At 37.5% G+C, this 18,882-nt stretch overlaps 1 protein-coding gene across 6 annotated transcripts in view; it reads left to right on the top strand.

Moving 5' to 3' along the window:
• The window catches only part of LOC116589965 (multiple epidermal growth factor-like domains protein 6), an 83,672-nt gene that overhangs the window by 21,718 nt on the left and 43,072 nt on the right, over window positions 1–18,882 (top strand). For 4 of the 6 annotated variants that reach the window (XR_004285480.1, XR_004285473.1, XM_032341704.1 and 1 more), the window contains exons 2-3: window positions 9,214–9,287; window positions 17,728–17,807. The exons of 1 other annotated variant lie outside the window; for it this stretch is intronic. The gene's annotated coding sequence lies outside the window, so the exon portion shown is untranslated. The remainder of the gene's footprint in view (window positions 1–9,213; window positions 9,288–17,727; window positions 17,808–18,882) is intronic. One more of the 6 variants, XM_032341706.1, reaches the window with a different exon arrangement.

Raw genomic sequence — 18,882 nt, 5'->3', positions numbered from 1 at the left:
GATACCAATGTGTCTGGATATCACTGTTTCTTTTTTAAGCAAAAATTGTATGAAGGCTCACATGATGTAGATTGTCCTGAGAATTTTACAAGTGCTCTGAAAGTGAGAAAGGTCTCAGGTCATAATACTCATTAAGTTTTCATTGTGTGATTGTTTATTGTGCCTTCTGTGTACATGCTCCATTTGCTGAGTGCTATATAAGATACTAAAAAAAGATAAAGCGTCGTCCTGCCCTCATGGAATTCATTTACAATTTAGTGGATGAGAAAGGTGTATAAACTACTAATTTTAATTATATTTTAAGAGAGGGTGAGATAATAGATGTGTGAGAAGGAGTTGTGATTAATCTCATTAGGGGAAATCCTTAAGGCTTCATTAAAAATGTAAGATATTGGCCGAATCTTAAATAATGAATAAAAATCTGAAGATTTATCTGATGTGAAGTTTATGCCAGGCAGGGTGACTTGCAGAATGGAGTATGACTGGATTTAGTTTGGTTGTAATGTGAGACAAAGGTAAAAGGGATAGAATAGGGTTAGATAGTGAAAAGCCCCAAATGACACGTTAGAAGATTCAGTCCTTCTTTGGGAAATAAGTAGGAGGGCTCTAAATGTTTTTGAGGAGTAACGGAATATGATCTCAGTCATGAGGTACAGAACATCATTGCAAACCTGCTCTGGTCAGCCTCTCGGTGGTTTCATTTCCCTTTGTTCTTGGATGAGGCCCCGAAAGATCCCAAGGCTTTCCTCATTGCTCTCAGTTTTTATTGCATCACCCAATTAAAAGTATAGTTCTCTTACCAAAACTTCAATTCCTAATCCAATTTAAACTTGTTCCCTTGCTAGCCCTGGCCTGTCTCAAGCTCAGAAGTAGACAAGAGACAGAGGGTGGGCTCCTCACTCTACTCTTCTCCTGCGTTCATTCTCCACCCTCTTCTTGGTGGATCATACTTCAAGATGCCCTCTATGGTGTGGGCATCTGGGCTGTGGGAAAGGTGTTCCTGCGATTAGCCTTTGGTGGCCATGTCTCTCTCTGGTCTCTCATCTTCAAATGTGGGTCTGATGCCAGCTCACGAATCTTCCCCTTTCAGAAGGTGCATCTCAAGCTCTCGAAGGGTTCTCTCTGAGGACTATACTGGGCGTAAAGTGAAGGGAAGTCATTCATGGAAAGGGGACAAGGAACACAGTAGTTCTTCAACAATTCCAAGGATGCTGTCCAGAGCAGGTCGGACCACCTGACCTCCTCCACTCCTCCACTTAGGCTCTCTGTTGCATTAGGTGAGTACTTAGTTACCTTAGTTTCCTCATCTATAGAATGGGACTAATAGAACACTTACCAGTTTAAGAGTATTAAGTAGGCTAATATATATTACATCTTTGAAAGGGCATTTAGCACATAGCTATACTCAGTGAGTTATAGGCTAATAAAACCTCTTCCTTTCAAGAAAATCTCTACCAATCTTTAAAAATTAATCTGTAGCACTTGCAACTGGTTCTCAATGTAACTTAAAAGCTAAGAATTCTGAAACTAAACTAACACTCCATTAGTGAAAGCTGAATAAATTGCCTGTCACACATTGAAGTCTCTTTTGCAAATCTGGGAAAATAAAAAATTCCATTTTGTATCCTACTATCTAGTCCATAATTTTTCAATCCTCACTGCAACTTTGTGGGGTAGGTACTTTTATTATCTCCATCCAGAGATAGGGAAAGTGGAGCACAGAGGTAAAGTGATTTGCCCAAGGCCACATGATTAATAAGTGAGGGAGTTAGGATTAGTACCTAAGTGGTTTGATTCCAATAACTGATCTTAATATCTATGTGATGCTAGTTTTCAAATATATATATGTATGTAGGGGCACCGGGGTGGCTCAGTGGGTTAAAGGCTCTGCCTTCGGCTCAGGTCATGATCTCAGTGTCCTGGGATCGAGCCCCGCATCGGGCTCTCTGCGCAGCGGGGAGCCTGCTTCCCCCTCTCCCTCTCTGCCTGCCTCTCTGCCTACTTGTGATCTCTCTCTGTCAAATAAAAAAATAAAATCTTTTTTAAAAATATGTATGTATATATACCTTTCTATATATACACAATATATACAAAGTAATATAAATTAAAAATAATAAAAATTTTAAAATATATATTATAAGCCACAAGTTGTTTCAGTAAATAGATATGGAAAATGAAAGATGACTGAGTCTGACAATGATTTGATATGTACAGTATGAGACTTGCTGAGTAGGACATGCATAAATAATCATTTGTTGAAAAATCAGATCCTAAGAACTCAAAAGAAAGATCAGAACTAGGAGTCAGCTGTGAGAACGATCAACATAGAGACAGATTGGAAGAGAGAGCTAAGGAGAAGACAGTAAAGGCAAGAGCTATGGAGACTATGAGTAGAAATCAATAAATACCCTACATTTAGAAGGATATGCAGAAGGGGAAACCAGTGAACGAGATCGAGATTTACTTAGAGCAGATGTTACAAATTGGCAGCCTTAGAGCTAAATTTGACTTGCAGATGTGTTTTGAATGGCAGGCAAATTCCTTTTAAAATACACGATTCAATATTTTTAAAAATCAGGAGATGTGGGAACACTGGGACCATATTCCTGCATGGGAACAAATGGCTACGTTCAGTTAGCTCGTACCTCTCTGGCTGGGGCAAGCACTTTCCAGTTAGTTGTGGTCTCTACCACTCCCTGGTGTTCACCTGCTGAGTCTCCATCTGCTTATCCTGCATGTTTGCTACTGGGGCTTCTGGAACCTCGTTATTACTCCTGCTTTAGAAAGGTGGAAAGAGGTGATGAGCAAATAGAAAAACTTAGAGATCCAATTCGAGAAAAGGAGGACTTCCAAGAAGAAGAGATAGTCACTGTCTCATATGTTGCTTTAAAAGGGGGGAGGGGTGGAGGAAGGAAAGAAAAACAAAGAATTTGTGACTTAAATTTTTTTGTTGTTTTTTTTTTTTTTTTTAAGATTTGGTATTTAAAGTACACACACACACACACACACACACACACACACACAATAGCACCTGTAGACCACTCTTAGAGAAAGCTTGACCAATGAAGGGAACAAAATTTTTCACGTGTCTTCCCCCCACCCCCAGCAACAGAATGCTTAAAATTTTCTTTGCCTTTCCAAGATACATTATCCCTGTTGATGAATCCTATTCATTCTCAATTCCTTCCACCCTAGAAGGTCAGATCCAATGTAGTCATGATGGAAAGGATTCAGAATCCATGAGAATTATTAATGTGGAAACGAAATCAAATACCTGGAAATTTGCTTTCACAAAAACTTGCAAAGAAAGTATTTAAATAATTGTGCTGATAGATACTTTGAGAAGTAACTTTTTTAACTCATTGAATTTTTCTACTGTTTTACTATATCCTTTTCCTCCCACCCCCCACATACATAAGCACACATTACCATATTTATGTCCTGTATTCTAAGTTACAATTCTCTTTATATTTTAACATCTCTAAAACTAGCTGACAGCACAACAATACTTAACAGTCTTTGTAAATGTCCAGTGGTCTATTTCAAGGACCGCACTAGGGGAAAGTGTCTGTGACTACATTATGAATAATTTCTATCTCTTGGGCCCAAAAAGAGATAGAATATGAAAGGAAAATCAAATGAAATATGCATATTAATCAATTTTTCAAACAGCCCTTCTAAAAGGGCTCAATTTTAAATGTCTGATTGATCATAATAGTTATTTTCAAGTTGAGATAAATAACTGCCTGCTGGCTTCAGAGACAATGGTGATGCTCAGTCAGAGACTTCTGTATTTGCTTTTTTCTAGAATAAAATGACAGACCTAAGAAACTGGAGGGGGTGGGGTGTGGAATCCTTCTGCTATTTTAAGATATAGCCGATCTTACTAACTGTGTTCTTGTGCCACCATTAATCAATTGTCTGAATATAGAGAAGAAAGAGAAGGAAGTCTGCAGACCACTTAATGTGCCTCACTTTAGCACAACAGCCAAGAGCTCAGACTTCCTGGATGTCTACCTTAGTGAGAGTCTCCACATAATTAACGTGTTTGGGAAGCTGAATCTGAAACTTTTCAAACATTAAGGAAGAAGTTCTGTAATATCCTTAAAATTGCCTGTGTATTCCCACAAGAATACTGTGTGTTAGCTATTACCAGGGAATTATATTTCATTATATTATAGAATCTGAAGTATCTCCATCATAGATTTCACTGGATATTGCTAAATTTTAATTTAAATTTGAGAGACCTGAAAATGATAGTGCCAACTACCTTACCCCATTTAAGGTAGACTTAGAAGTTTGCATTTCTATGGCGAAGGTCTGTAATTTAAACTATTTGATCAAGCTGTCTGATTTACATATCTAGTAGTCATATCATGATAAAAACTGCTTAATGTCTTATGCTTTACAAAACGATTTTTCACAATCTGTTGTCTTGTTGGAAACTTGGAAAATTCGCTAAAAGGAAATAATAATGTCCACTTGAATATCACAGTGCTGTTGAAATGGTAAAGAAGCCAACTCCAATTGTGTTTCGTCTTTTACATTTTTATTGCCATCAATCTTGAATTATGTGTTCTTCATGGTATTTAATGTGCAGTCTTAATATTGTACTCTTTTGAATTTTATGTATTTTTTCTCTTCCATTTTATATTTTTAAAATTTAAAGTAAGACAATTCTGGATGAAAACATATGAAAAGACTATGTGTCAGATGATGAATAGTTTAAGAGCGCCAGGCGAATGTTTGTAAGGACCACTCTTTGTAAAGTGGCACATTCCCACACACTTAATATTCAAGTGCGTTATCCACCTGACAAGACAGTAAAATATCCCACTCATCTGTTCAGGACTAATTTTTCAAGTTTTAATAATTTTATTAATCCTTAGCAAGGCCTTATAAAATTTTGCATAGAATGTTAATAACTCATTAAAGATTAATTACATGTCAGCTTTGAGGTCAAAGAGTTTGAGTGGTTTTTAGTTATCCAAATTAACAATGCATCTGCTGTGAGAAGAACACGTAGTGTAAGACCCAATCCCATCTTCCCTGACCTTAAATTCTTATTTCTGGAAACCCATATACATAAACGTGAACTCAAGTGTCTTTGACAATAATTGAATGATAAGTTGATGGCAATATGCATGTTGGTAAAGAAGCAAGTTGGTACAGATGGATGTCCTGAAAGAAGGCAGGTTACCTCTTGAACCTTGGGTGACATAGTTTACGAACTGGAGGACCAAACAGAGGCGTGTCAGTCGTGACAAAGCCTTCACTGTCCGAAATTTATCTGTTGTTTTCATGGAGTGTATGAAATTTAACTCAGTAAGAGCTTGAAAATAAGAAGATAAATTTTAAAAATCAGTTATCTCATTGAAGAATAGAAGAATGTTGAGAACTGTGAGGTCACAGAAAAGAGAGAAGGGAAATATAAGAAGGGTCTAGAGGAGTCTATTTTGTTCTTAAAGGAATCTAATTTTATGTATCATAGAGCTAGCAAAATATGAAGATGAATGTGGAAGGAAACAAAGAAACAGCATTAGAATGGTTTAATTCAAAACTGTTTATTTAAATCAGTAATGTGTTTCTAATGGGACCTCTGGTGAATTATACATCATTTTCCTTATGTTCCATATTGGAATAACAATACTATCTCTGTTGATGGATTGTTGTAAGGTTACTGTAGAAAAACAGCTATACGAATTTTTAAATGATACATCTCAATAGTTAGTAACTTATTATGACAACTAATTTTTTTTTAAGTATTCAGACATTTAAGATAATCTGGTGAACTGTGCTTTGTTACTTGGGATGAATGTGTAAGTCTCTACAGTTATTTCATTACCAATTTGGGTAATATTTCTATGTCTTTCAAAGGGTTTATTACTCTCATTGCAGGTGTTGTGACTCAATCCCCAAGGTTTACCAGTTTCTTTTCTTCATAAGAAAAATACTTTGGGGGAAACTATATCTCTTCTTGGAATTCTGTAGCTTAAAGGAATGTCTCTGCCAGTCTGCACCGCCAGTTCTCCCTTGGTCCTGGCATACAGAGCATGAATTGGTTTCCAAGACAAAGCATTCAATAATCTGTATGCAAAGTAGTATTTTAACATAGCTCTGAATGTCATATCCAAATGTAAAGCTGCCTGTTGCCTCAAGTGTGAAATTCACTCTCATTTAAAATTTTGTGTTTCTTTGCAACTAGTGATGCTGGTATTTGTGGACAGGGCCTTGGAAACACATGTGACTGTGGTTAAAAGTAGTAAGAACTGTGACTTCTCCCACTGTTGCCTCTGTCTTCATGAAAAGAGTTCGCGTGGAGGCTACCCCTGAGCCAAAACAGTCATCCTGCAAGGCTCAAGAGAATAGAATTTTTTTGTCTTGGTATTATTTTACAGTCTCTTCCAAGTTGTAGAATATGTTATGATCACCAGTGTGTTTGTGATCACCAGTGTTTTTTGAGAGCCAATGTTTAAATGTATATGGTTTCTTCCGTCATTTGAATTCAAATAATGCAAGAGTGGATACTAGGTTATTTTCAGATTTCTTTGCCTAGGAACAGTCTGCTCAGCAATTAGGTTTTGGTTTTTAGGAAGAAAGAGTATTAAGATGTTTGTCTTTGCTCATGTATAAAAGAACATTCTGGGACCAATGTCCCAGCTGGTATCTGTCCATGATGATTTGAAGATACTAGCCATTTTTCTGAATGCATTTCATCTTGAGCTTTTGAGGTTGATTTCAGTTCAAAGTGCCAATTGAGGATGAAAAGGTTGCTAGAGAGTTTGCCTATTCATGATGTACCTCACTTTTCATCTGGATCCTGTCACCCCATGCCTGGATCACTTATAATATTCCCACCACCTTTCTATAATGGTGCTGGTCCTTTGAACTATATTTTTAATGCAGAGGGTCAATGGAAAGACTATGGCTAGACTCAGATCTCCTATTTAGGTAACACACTATACCAAAAATCTATAATTTTAAAGCCATTAATTGTAGTTAATTGTATGAAGTACTGAGAACTGCACCTCACATGACATAGCAAAATGATAATAATGGCTATAATCTATGACCAAAAAGGAATGTAAGAAAATATGTTTTATTTAGAGCATTAATCATTCACCATAATGTCAGCCAAGATTGTGTCACTCCTGCTGTGCAGCACATTGCCTTAAAATTTAATGACACAAAATAGTTAACTATTGTGTCTCATGAGTCCATCGGTAGACTGGGCAGTTGTGCTGTTCTGAGCTAGACCTAGCTGGACTCTCATGTCTATGGTCAGTTGGCAGGTCAGCCATGGCTGGCTGGCCTAAGATGACCTCTTAGGACTAACCTCAGAGGGGGCACACCATCACCTCTGCTGTAGTCTACTGGCCAAAGCAAGTCACAATGCACCTGCACCAAAATGCAAGGGATGGAGAAATGAATTCCACTACTTGAAGGAAGGAACTGAATGCCACATTGCAAAAGGCAGGGGAACCAGGCTTGGAGGAGAATTGGGGACATTTTTGTAATTAATCAATGGTAATTGCTTTCTCAGATTATGAGGAGCAATGTTAGTAGCCCCTCACACACTGGATTGTACCGACTCTTTTACTCATGGTACACTCCATAGGCCAAAAATTAGAAGTCAGATCTTGAATTCTCTGTAGCCCTTGATGAAGTTAGCATTTGAGAAAAATAACTAGATGGTTCCATATTGCCATTTTACACTAGTGAATACATTTCTACATCGGTTTAACATAGACATGGAGTCTTGATTTTTAGAAGAGCCTGTCCTGAAAGTGTTTCTTCAATCTTTCTTTCTTTTTTCTTCCATATATATGTGTATATAGATGTGCGTGTATGGATACACATGTGTATACGTATGTATATAAATGTATGTGTATAAGTATGGATACACATACACATATGTATGTATGTATGTATGTACATACATATTTCCTATTCTGCTTCTGCCACCATGCTAGCTAGCATCCTTGTTCTTCTTTGGCACTCTGAGGCACTACCTTGATTACTGATGATTCTTAAGGTTACAGAACAGAGGAGGAGGAGATATTATCTGCCTCACCAGGATCAAATACTCTATAGAGGGTGAAGATGTTAATAAGCATGTTTATATATCCCTTCATGTGGTAGTTCTAATAGAAAAATCCATAGCCTCAGCAACAGGGACCTCAAATCTGGCCCATAATTTTGCACCTGAGGTAGCTGCATTTATAACCCTCCATCGGTTGTAGTGTTGTCATCCCCATTAAGAATTTAATGAGCACCAACAGGCCTAGCTAATGTACAGAACACAGAGGTAGCCACATCCCCTGCCCGGCAAGCTGTTGCATGATTACAGAGTTGCTGGCATATTCAAGGACCTGGGACCTCCCCCATTTTCACCGACTTCATAAATCTAGATACAGACCTCACTTTGGGGCTCATATTATTAAGAGGAGACTACAGAGGAAAAATAAACCCCATTTGGTAAAGTAAATGGTATGCCTGCTTCTGTAGCTACCCATGGTTTATTACGGCTGTATGTTATTTCCAGCAGTACTTATAACAGTGATCATAAGGGACCTTTAAAGACTTGCTGATGCCTCTTGGGCAGTTTCAGAATAATACAGTTTATAAATAATTCTGCCTACACATCTTATGTCTTCAGGATTCCTTTTGCCTTGCTTTGTTTGTTATGAGTATATTTGCATGAAAACTGGTTATTTGGATATTTGTCCTTTGAGAGCTATTGCTTATTCTTTTCCCCAAGTCAAAGTCACTGGGCTTTCCATGCCAGACTCATTTCCACAGCCAAGGAAAGACTTTCAAACTGTAATGAGGGACACAACATGGGGACAGATAAGCTTCTAAGAAAGCACTGCAATCTTATTGAAATTTGTGGGGTTTCTAATTCGTTGTTGGTAATTGAAGATTCAGAGTTGGCCATTTGGAGTGCAACTTAAGTGTGTGTGTTTGGGCAGCGGGGGATGTTCACAAGAGAGTGACATTTGATTGTATAACAGGTGTATATCTTTTAGAAATATCACCCCTCTCCTGCAACAGAAGTTATATATTAGAATCATAAAGTATTTGTGATTTTTTAAAATTCATATCATTTTTATTCCCCAAAGGCATTTAAAATACGAGCTCTTATATTCAGGCTTTAATTTCCGTCTTCCCCCATTTTGAGGATTTTTTATTTTATTTATTTATTTTTTTTAGGGCTTCAAATACCCGTGTGTATTTGCAGTTAAACTGGTTTTAAACTAGTTTCTATTTGGAATTCAGAAAAGCAAGTAAGTACAAAGGTTTGCAAAAAAAAAAAAAAAAAAAAAACCTGTATGATTTTATTTCAGTATTTTGTGAAGTGTTTCACTGGCATATCTGTTAAAAATACAAATTCATGGCCTTTTGTCGGTCCTGCTGAATCAGACGCTCTGGGAATGGAGGCAGTGCATTTCCATTTTAAGTCAATCCCCTAGGTATTTCTTATGCATATTAAAGTTTGAGAAACACTGCTAAGCTTATCTCAAAATTAAATTTGATTATTAGAAAACTATATACCGGGACCGCATTAATTTAATTCCCTAGAGAATCATCTTCGTGGTACTGTGATTCACTGTTTTGTGCTTGGTTTTTATCAAGAATCCGTATCAAAAATGACAACATGTAAAGTGATTCTGTACTCTTAAGAAACTTAACATCAAAAAATAGTTCATTAATACTGGAATCATGATACATTCCCTTTTAATCTAACTAAACTGTTTAATTATAACATACATTTTAAAAAGTAAATGAATAGTAAGTGTCCAGAAAAATAAATTTTCAAAATGAACACATCCATGTCAGCAATACTCAGACCAAAAACTAAAGGGTTGTTGATATTCCTAGGAGCCCCTTTGTTCCTCCTAGAAGAGGAACCACTATCTTGGCTTCTATCACCATAGACTGCTTTGTCAGCTTTTGATCTTTATGCAAATGAATGATAATGTATGTATTCTTCAGTATCTGGTTTCTTTTATTAAATATCTTTACTAAATTCATCTATAATGTGCATGTAGTTGCAGTTTGTTCATTCACATTGCTGTTCAGTATTTCACTTTATGATTATTCTACAATTTTCCATTCTCTTGTTGATGGGTGTATTAGTTTTCTATTGCTGCATAACACATTACCTCAATTTGTAACAATTTGCACCTTAAAACAACAGGTACTATCTCACACAGTTTCTGGGGTTCTGGAACCTGGGAGCCACTTCGCTGGGGACTCTGGCTCAGGGGCTCCGATGAGATTGTCTTTAAAGTGCCAGCCAGGCTCAATCTCTGAAGATTTGACTGAGGCAGTCTGCTTCCAAGTTCCCTTACGTGTCTGCTGACAGAAGCCTTCAGCTTCTCACCACACCTCTCTTCTCATGACGTGGCAGCAGACTTCCCTAGACATTGATGAGAAAGAGGTGGGGGGAGGTGAACGGAGAAGGGAAGGGAAGGTGGGAGAAGGAGGGGAGAGGGAGAAGGGGTGGGGGAGAAGGAGGGGAGGAGAGAGGGTGAGAAGCTCCAGGCTTTGATAGGGAATCTCAGAAGCCACATGCCATCCCTTCTGCAGTATTGTGTTGGTCACACAGACCAGCCCTGTTGCAGTGTGAGAAGCGGTTACAAGAAGGTGTGCCTATCAGGAGGCAGGGAACAGAGCAGGCCATCTCAGAGGCTGGCGACCACAGTACCACTGGAATAGCTGTCAATTTGTGGCTAATATGAATAGTGCATCTTTGAGCATTCCTTCATATATTTTGTAAAGATACTATGCATTTCTCTTAACTATATGCCTAGTGGTGGAATTTCTGCATCTTATAGGGACATTTACCTTTAGGAAGGTAGTCCCAAAGAGTTTTACAAAGTGATTACAATAATTTCTACTTTTGTAATACTCTAGCTGCTCCATCCTTGAAAATACCTAATACTGTGTATTCCATTTTAGTCATTCCAGGGTTGTGTATAATGGTACTTCATTGTGATTTTAATTTGTGCTCCTCTGACCAGTAATGATAATTTATTCCTTTTTCATATATTTACTATCTAGATTTTATATTTAGATTTTCTCTTTTGTGAATCTCTATTCTAGTATTGTGCCTAATTTTTAAGTGGGTTGCCTGCCTTTTATTATTGGCCTGAAGAAATTCTTTCCATATTCTGAATATGGTCTGTGGTAGGCTGTATGTATTATAAATATCTTCTCCCACATTGTGGCATACAGTTGCCCTCCTTTAACAATGTTTTTCAATGAATGGAGGTTCTTAATTTTAATATCATTTAATTTCTCATTCTTTTTTTTTTTCTGAACCTTGTTTAATAAGCCTTTGCTTACTCAAGCTCATGTATAAATTTGCTGATTTTTTTCTTAAGAGCATTATTGTGTTATCTTTCACATTTAAATCTACAATCTGTTTAGCAAATAAATATATATAGGATAATATATCTTGCCCAAGGAGGTCCCCAACAAGAATTCAAAAGTAAATTTGCAATTGAAAATCAGTGTAGTACACTATAGTATTAGGGAATAAATAGAAAAAAATTATATGACCGTGTTAATATGTGCAGAAAAGTACATAATTAACTTGACACTCATTATAATAAAATGCATACACAGGCATACACACATACACACATATTCTTTTAGCAAATGAGGAAAAGAACTACCTATTTTTAAATACCTGATTTTTAAAAAAAAATATGTAAAACGAACATCATACTTTTGGTAAAATGCTAAAACCACCCCCTTTGATTAAGAAAACAAGATAAGGATGCTGCTATTACCACTTCTTTGCAATATAGCAGTTGAAGTCCTATCCAGTGTAATAAGTCAAGAAAAAGACTTACTGAAGACAAAGATATAAAACCGTCATTGTTCCTAGATGACTCGATTGTGTATCTAAGAAACAAAAGAATTTATCTACTGTTAGGATAAATAGATAACTTTATCAAGGTCACTGGATATTATATCAATGAACAGACTAATTGCATTTCTATATAAATATAAAATTTTTATATAGAAACAGATAAATATAAATTTTTAAAAAGATAGCATGTGCATTAGAGAATATCAAATATCAAAAAAAACCAAATTAGATGCAAGATGTCTAATGTTTCCAACTTAAAACTACAAAATATTATTGAGAGAAATTTAAAAAGCTAAATAATGAAGACATATACCAAGGCCATGGATTGGCAGATTCACAATACCAACCCAATCAGAATCAAAATCTCTCTCTCTCTCTCTCTCTTTTTTTTTTTTTTTTGAATTGGCAATCTGACTATAAAATGCATTTGGAAAAGTGAAGATCTAAGAAGTGCCAAGACAATCTTGAAAAATAAGAACAGAACTAGAGAACTTTCAATACTAGATAAAAGCTATAGTAAGTAAGATAATACAGTATTGTTTCAGTATAGATGAACAGTTAAACAGAACATAATAAAAAGTTTAAAAAATGACCCTTTCATACAGAGTCAATTGACTTATGGCAATAATCCTCCTATAGCACAGTGAACATGCAATGGTCATGGCACTGGATCTCTTGAATAATCATATCGGGAAAAAGAATCTTTATTCCTACCTCACATAATATACACGAATCAAAACTCTTTAATAGTATGAAAATAAGTGGCTTTTCTAAAAACTTAGTATTCTTTATCAGTTAGAGAACTATATTTTTATTTGTTCATTTTGCTTTAGCTATCAGGAAATTCATAAATAAAGCATGTCTGTTTACAGTTATTTTCTTGAATCCAAGATTTTGCGCACAGGTCTCTTATCCTTTTATTGCATGCTTCTCATTCCTTCATTCTTGCTTTAATGATTCTGTTTTATAGCTCTCCCTTTTTGAAGTTATTTTAAAACTTCGTTTTTTAAAATAGAATATAAATAATGAAAAAAATCAATCAATGAGGCAAGTTAAAGTCCTTTTTGAAATTTTGAAACCTGATTGAATTGTCAAAAAGAATTACAGCTCATATAGTAATCCTTGTAATTGTGCTTTGATAAAATTATAACTATCCAACATCATATTGCTAGGACGTATTATGCATATAAATATTACATGGAATTCTTTAAGTGTTAACATATGTGTCAGTATTAAAAAATAAGTAACATTTACATAGAGAAAGAACCTACTTTTTTTTTTTAAGATTTAAAAAATTTATTTATTTATTTATTTGACAGAGAGGGATACAGCAAGAGAGGGAACACAAGCAAGGGAAGTGGAAGGGGTAGAAGCAGGCTTCCCAGGCAGGTAGCCCAGTGCAGGGCTGGATCCCAGGACCCTAAGATCATGACCTGAGCTGAAGACAGATGCTTAACAACTGAGCCATCCAGGCACCCCGAGAATCTACTTTTTGAAACCACAAGTAATCTATACTCGGACAAAGACAATAGACTATTTGTTCCTCTGTAGTCCTCATATGGAAGGAGTATGTAGGGGAGAAGGAATAACTGTTTGGAAGGTAGAAGTATAATGACTGAGTCCTTCCAACCTTGTTAATGATTAAGAGCATAGCTTTAGGGTTACCAAACCAACCTGAGTAGGAATCCCAGCGCCAGCACTTAGTGACACTGTGATCCATGGACAAGTTACTTGATCTTCCTTAAGCCTCAGTTTCTTGATACCCAAAGTGGGTATAATAATACCGACATCCTCCCCACAGGCGTGGCTCCACGTGTGGCTGAATGCACGCAGGAGATTAATGGTTTTGTAGGGCGTGTTTTTTCTAAATCTTGAAACAGTTCCTTGAAAAACTCAAATCTTGAGATTCTGGAATAGGCTAAAACTTGGACACCTCCTTGAAAGAAGCTGGCTGACTATAGAGTAGCTGAATGAGGAGAGCAGGTTAAAAACTCAACCGATGTGGGGCAAATTGGAAATTCTGAACACTGTGTGCAGCCCATCAATCACAACGAGGACCCGGGGAGTTGTAACCTCTGCAACTCTAGACGCTGGTGCTGTACAGTGAAGCTCGGCATGCTGGCGGGCTCTCTGAGCTCCCATTCCACCTAACACACATGGCCATAAAGTGCAGCGCATGTTACGCACATTAGAGCAATAGCGACATCCTCAAAATAACGTTTTAGTGACTGCTCTAGTCTGCATTTGGGAAGATCATTTTCGACCTTGAGTCTTGTCTTTCTCTAAGGTTAAAACACCTTTCCCATCAGATCCCTGCATTAGGGACAATGTACTTCCCAGAAAGTATTTTGTCTGATTTAGAATGCCCAAAGGGTATTCTTTGACCAAAATGTAAGGTCAGCAGCTAAAACCAGAATCAGGATGTCAGGAGTGGTGGGAGCAGTCTGAACATATTCAGGAGGTTGGACAGGGATGGTTTGTGGAAGAAGTAATGTTTCCTCCTTTCCCACCCGGTCTGGTTGCTGAGGATTTTAGGTCCTATCGCTGTGAGCAAAGGCCTATTTTTTGTCCACAAACTGGAACTGCACCCTGTGTTGCATGGGCGGTTTCTAGATTCTTTGTTCCCTTCTGTGACTCCTCTATCCATCGCATTCTCAATGCTCTTACTTGACGGTTCCCATTGCTCAGGGGAAGAGAAACACCATATCAAGACGCAAATAAGGAAACATTTTTTATATTTAATACTAAGGCATCCCCCCAACCCCCACTCCACCACCACCACCAAGAACCTGGCATTTCTGCCGACAGTACAGAATATTTTGTTTTAGGACAGGGAGCAGAATAAAGAAATAATGTCCTTTGCTTTGCCAGAATCCTGCTATCCTTAGAATCCAGTACTCCTTATATTTTATTGGGGTTATATAGATTATAAAGTACAGATTAATAGCCAACCAGCCAAATTAAAATATACCAAAGACTTCCTGTCATTTTGAAATCTCACTATAGAAAGAAAAAGGTCTGGGTAGATACTCTAGTAAACAAATTTAGGAAAGTTCAATTTTACTCAGTTGTTAAGAAGCCTGTAGACATGCATATATCTAAAATAAAGCAATGCTAGAGAAAAAACAAATTCACTTTTCAAAAATGATTAAAGTCTAGAAGCGAATTTGCGATCACACAGTAATTTGCTAAACTGAAGCAGGAGTTATTTTGGATTGAATTTGTTACATAGCTCATGCATGAAATGATCTGTTGCTTGTTCTTGTGAAGTTGTTTTCACACTACGAAACGGCAGAGGGGAAAAATGTATTCTGTCTGAGGCATTGTAAAAATATTGAAAGCTCCGATGGAGGCTTTTTGTAGAGGTATCTGACTACGGCTTGTCATTTACACTTCACGGGCCAATAATTGTTAAGCCCAAACTGCAAATGCTTAGCTTTCGGAATTATCTCTTAATGTGTAATGGGTTCAGAAACCCAACTCCGGCACCGTGACAAGTGTCACTCATGTGATTACACTGCCACCGTGTGGTTTTAAGGATCCCTTTCAATAAAAAACTATATATATATGTATCCAAAGAAATGGTCTCTTACAAAAAAGCAGAGGCTAATAATCTAAGCACTGTCTCTGTGTTTCTCATTCATTTGCCCTCAGTTACAGCCCCGCAGCTACTCTGTGGAGTACTGTAGGCGTGAGGAGATTGGAACAACATAGAGCCTGTAGGTAGTATAGGTAGGATGCTGATAATTCTGCATAATTCATGAAGGGTTCAGCTTCTGCCTAGTGAATGTCATCAAGATGTTTGCTAGGAGATACTACCTTCACTGACCTTTTCTGCATAAGTCTGGCATTTACAGTGTTCAGAGGAAGCGGAAACATTCCCTATAGGTATCTGTAGGCAAGTGGATCTCAAACTGAGGTCCCCAGACCAGTAGTGTCAGCAACCCTGGGGAACTTGTTAGAAATGCAAATTCTTTGGCTCCATCCCACATACTAAGTCAGAAACCCTGGGGCCTGCAATTCTGTGTTTTAATAAGCCCTTTAGGACATGTTAATGTTTGCTAAAGCTTAGGAACAGCTGCTACAGACAATCGTACCTGTCTTGAGGTAGATTAACACATATTTTCCTAATAGAGCTAAATTTCACAGCAACTGCCCCTAGCCTCTGAAAAATATTACAAAGAAAGATGCAAGAGAAAGGTCCCAGGACTCCCCATGAATATGGTCTCTCTGCACCCGGGAGCTGCCCCTGGGAAGGAAGCAGCAGCTCTGAGGGTTCCCAGTCCCGTCATCTGCTGTGTCAGTGCTTTCTGTCCTCTCTAACTCCACCTAAAGGAACTGCTATAGTCAATCAAGAATAAATCTTTCAGCCTTTTGGGATTATTGGAGTATACTGGGACAGCAGTCTGATATGAGTGGATATTATATATAAGGCCCCCCTTTCTGACATTAAAAATACAGTTTGAAGAAGAGAAGCTAAATATATGAAAGTCTTCTGGGGTCTAAAAATATTAAGGACTATTGGGATGGTAGGAAGATTCCCTGCCCTGTCACAGGGGTCGGCCACTGAGCTGCCTCCCAACTCCACCGGCTGTGACCGTGCAAGAAAGGTGATCCCTGGTTGCCAGGACTCCCGATTTTTAAGAAAAGCCCAGAAATCAGATTTTTTATGTAAAACACTCCAATTTTTAAGCATGGGTTTCATCATGAGAACATGTTTAATTTAAAAAATGAAAACGCATCTACCTGTTAAGGTAAACCTGTTAAGGTAAACAAATACATTTATGACCATGGACGTGTCTTGTACTTGCATACATGTACATACGTGTCTTGTAATTTGTGTCCGTGTATTTTCATCTCTCTCTCTATAAATACATTTATACAAAGCCTGGACATCCAGTGTCTCAACACACAAGGGAAGTGCTCTATTCGGCAATAAAGGGCTTCAAACTAAGTAAAGATCAAAAATTTAAAAGGTGGCTGAATTTAAAAAGTACATCACTTGAAGTGCCACACTTTAAGAAGAACATATATGATATTTCTACTAATGTGAAGTATGCTTTCACAACATTTCTAGATCTTACAAATGTCACAACACACACAGCATAGAAGCACTGAGGATATACAAATTACGTGTAATGTGGCTTTTTCTTAGGAACATATAAAATACTTCAAAAAATATCAAGCTCACAAATGTATTTAGGCATGAGTTTGGAGCCCAAATCATGTTTTAATTGTATATTTTTTAAATCGCTGGCTCTTGAAAGAGTGCTTAAAGATAGCTGCTGAATTAATGGAAGAGTAATCGGATGTCACCCACATGAAAGTTCTTTACCAGACATCCGCTCTCTAGCTTGACCCTCCTGTTGTCACTGCATCCAAGATTCAGAAAATGCTGCCTTATTTCCTTGCAACTCATAGATTTTCTCAAAGACATTAAGGATAAAACCAACTTTAGATGGGCTCTTGGTTTTCCTTTGTTGTTTCTTTCCAAATCTAATAAAATTCCAGGTGTCTTCCCTGGTGATGATATCTTCAGGATTGTCTGGTAGGAGAACTAGTTCTGGGATGGATAACCATGCTCTCTCTGAGCTGAAGAGTATTCTAGTCAGAGGGGCCAGTGCCTAGGTGTATTCCCTCCCTTCTGTACAATAAGAGACTCTCTTGGGGGGCTAGTTCTTCAGATATGTTGCTGATTTAATGAAGACTCAGTAACCAAAGTATCTTGCCCCATAGCATACCACTGTGTTTAGGATTCTGACCATAGGAATGCTATACTTTTTTTTCTCATGCATCTTGGGGTTTCAAGAATATCATAACAAAATGTATGTTCCTCTTTGTAGGGAAGAAAACACGATATTTTTCTCATCCATTCAGAAATATTATTGGGAATTTTGCATTGGAATCACAGAGAGCCGGACAGGTATGTTTAAGACTTCTATAGGGATGGGGTTCCTGGGACGGGTATGTTTAAGACATCTATAGGGATGCGGTATGCCTCTGCCTTCGGCTTAGGTCATGATCTCGGGGTCCTGGAATCGAGCCCCACATCAGGCTCTCTGCCCAGTGGGTAGCCTGCTTCCCTGTCTCTCTCTGTACCTCCCTTTTTCCCTACTTGTGATCTCTGTCTGTCAAATAAATAAATAAAATCTTAAAAAAAAAAAAAAAAAGACTTCTACAGGGTTCATGACCGAGAGAAGCACAGAAAACAGGAGCCAGAAAAAATAATTGCATGAAAGTATAATTTATTTTTTGGGGGAAAAAAAAAAAGGCTCAGACTCCTCTGAGGGGAAAACAAACAAAACAAAAAAACACAAAAAACAAGAACTCTGTCTCAAAAGGTCTAGAATGTTTTCATAAGTAGTTAGTACTTGAACTGGATCTCCCAGGATTAATAGGCACTCACTTGGTGAAGGAGGAGGAGATAAAATGTAAAGAAAAGTTGGTTGTTTCTTGTGACTAGAGTATGTGTTAGTCACGGCATCTTTGAAGTACAGCACAGGGTCCCTGTAATGAATCCAACAGTTACTCTTCAAATGCAAGAGTAAATGAGTGGAAGAATGATTTGTGTTTCGTAAGGCAGTATGAGTAATGGATGAAATAAAACAAGAGTAGAAAGATTAATTAGGGACAAAGACCTTGAAGGCAACACTAAAAACTCTAAATTTTATTCTGTGGACTAGTGTCATCTTTTGAATCCGTGTCATCAAGAGCTATTGAAGTACTTTTTAAAAATGCAGATTCCTGACTCTTAACCCAGGTCCTTTGAATCAGAACCTTTCAGAGAGTAAGCCAAGGAATCGTCATGCTTAGCACTCTGTGAAAACCACAGCTGGAAGCAAGGCCCAATTCATAAAACATAATTTTTTGACTTTTTGGGGTATTAACATCTTAGAGGATCCATCAAAAGCTGTGGAAATTCTCCCTAGAAAAACACATGTGCACATTCATTTTTACTAATAACTCCAGAGAGATCATGAAACCACTGAGATTAACTA

This window comes from Mustela erminea, chromosome 1, assembly GCF_009829155.1.
Source record: "Mustela erminea isolate mMusErm1 chromosome 1, mMusErm1.Pri, whole genome shotgun sequence".
Taxonomy (NCBI): Eukaryota; Metazoa; Chordata; class Mammalia; order Carnivora; family Mustelidae; genus Mustela; species Mustela erminea.
This window is presented reverse-complemented; position numbering and strand designations above follow the sequence as displayed.